This window comes from Sparus aurata, chromosome 10 (genome assembly GCF_900880675.1).
Source record: "Sparus aurata chromosome 10, fSpaAur1.1, whole genome shotgun sequence".
NCBI lineage: Eukaryota > Metazoa > Chordata > Actinopteri > Spariformes > Sparidae > Sparus > Sparus aurata.
In genome coordinates, this window is record NC_044196.1 from 142,334 (window position 1) to 144,497 (window position 2,164).

General features: G+C 35.4%; 1 long non-coding RNA gene across 1 annotated transcript; it reads right to left on the reverse strand.

Moving 5' to 3' along the window:
- Window positions 1-882: 882 nt before the first annotated feature.
- LOC115590094 (uncharacterized) lies at window positions 883-1,749 on the reverse strand. The gene is made up of 4 exons (XR_003985656.1): window positions 1,651-1,749; window positions 1,455-1,550; window positions 1,129-1,305; window positions 883-971 (listed from the first exon to the last, which is right to left on the reverse strand). It is a non-coding gene; the product is annotated as an uncharacterized LOC115590094 (long non-coding RNA).
- Window positions 1,750-2,164: the final 415 nt, after the last annotated feature.

Below are 2,164 nucleotides of genomic sequence, written 5' to 3' on the forward strand. Positions count from 1 at the left end.
GAGGCCATAAAGGAAACAAAGCAATAACCAGATCATTTTTAACAACTTTAACGGTTGATTCACAACATTTAATGCTTTTAAATGCAAACAATGTGCTTGAAACAATAAATATATACAAAAATAGAAAGTTAAGTAATAAAAAAAATAAAAGATTGGGATAAAAGATTAATCTGATAAAAGATTATATAGGACTGCTAAATCTGGTGCATGCATCTTTTCATTTTTTATATAAGTGACTAATGTATCTGTACAAGGTTATTTTAAACTCGATAAAATAAAATATTTACAATAATAATAATAATAATTAGTAGTAGTCATTTCGATTAAAATAGGTTGTTTCCACCAGCCGTTTTTCTAAGAGCCACACTGTCACAGAGCTTGGCCTACTACATCAGATGCCATAATTATCACTCTAAGGTGATGATTTCTTATGGGTTAACAGAAAAGACTGCTGGCCCTTTGACACAAATAAAATGTATTTATGTATTTATAAATATGACCATACACAGGTCTTTAAAATATGTACCTCAAAACACAAAAGTTGAGACAAATGAATTAGCCAGCAACAACTTTTATTGGCAATAAAATAAAACATTATCATTTCACAGACTATTTTTTAATTCATCCTACATAAATACTAAAGCCTCTTCAAAAACTCCTCAGAGTCCAGAGCTCTTCTGAGTTATTCAGCATATGTTTCTAGTTGCTGTTTTGCCTCCTTGCTCATTTGTCATGTAATGAGCCAACAGCCGTTTTTCACTGATGAGACAAAACAGAAGAAAATAGCGATTAGTAAAAGGAAATTCACACGGAGAGGCTGTCATAAACAATGTAAAAACAATACTTATAGGTATTAGCACTCTCCTTATGTATGTAGCATACCTCGAGTCATACTGCAGTCCACATTTATACACTTCTGTGGCTCTGTCAATGGAACATGCATGGACAGCTGAAAGGGCGTGGACTGTTGCCTGTGTCATGAGGTGAACAAAAGGACATCTTTCATTTAGACATTTAAGTTGTCTGTCATGTTGCAGTTAACAAGATATTAACCATAAGTTAAAGACTGACAATAATAACAACTATACAAAATATGTTAATATAATAAATAAAAGTTTCATAGTTTACCTCTGGCAGAAGCACATCCATAACAAATGCCACGTGATTGTGACACCTGGTTGTCTGTGCTTCAACCAGGCTTGTGAAGAAGCCCAGCACTCTGTCCAGCTGCTCATCCTCCACAAAGATGATCACCCTGCACTTTGATGTTGCCCAGGAGGATGCAACTTTTCATGCGATGACCGCCTGTAAATATATATATTTCTTAGGAGAATGCTCAAAATAAATGTACAAACACTAGGCTAACAGAAAATGTTATACTTAAATCATTCATTTAACATATTTTGACCAAAATGAGTTACACTATGTGACTTAAATTCCATTTTCAAACTCACTTCAAGATGTTGCAGCAGACCGTTATCCTGAGTGATGAACGTTACATGAAGGTCACTAGTGACTCTTCTATGGTGTTCAGCTTGCTGAGCCCTTTCCTAAAATTTGATCAAACAGCATTCAGATGTTAAACCTAATTATTCTGGTTAAGTATATTAAATAAGATTTGTTGTTTGTTGATCCTTTGCATGTCCTCACCACAAGCCTGTGGAAAGATGCGTCTTCACTCAGGATCCCAACGTCTCTGGTTGTGGTGACCACATCATGTTAGTCCATGCTGTCATTATAGTCCTTAATCAAGACACACAAAGTCATGACTTAGTGCACAGCTAAGTGCACTGGATATGTTGCTCTCATGCGATAGTCTTCACTCACATGAACATGCTCTCTGGGTGGAAAGCTGTAAGGCCTCTTGCTGTACATGTGGTCGGTGTCCTGTGGACTCTGAAGAAAGCAAACCATAATTGTGTCAGTTTGTTTTATGGGGATCCAGGGAGGATTGACATTTGCACTTAAAATTATCGCACCCCATTGCAAATTAGGTTTATTGACAAAATGTACAAACTTTCTGCTTTTTACAATAAACAAATCAAACATGAACAATTTAAATGGATTCAAGAATACATCTGTCATTTTTGCAATAAATGTATTTGTATGTCACTTTCTGACATGCACTTAAACGTCACCGTTAACAAATCTCTAGCCAGTACAG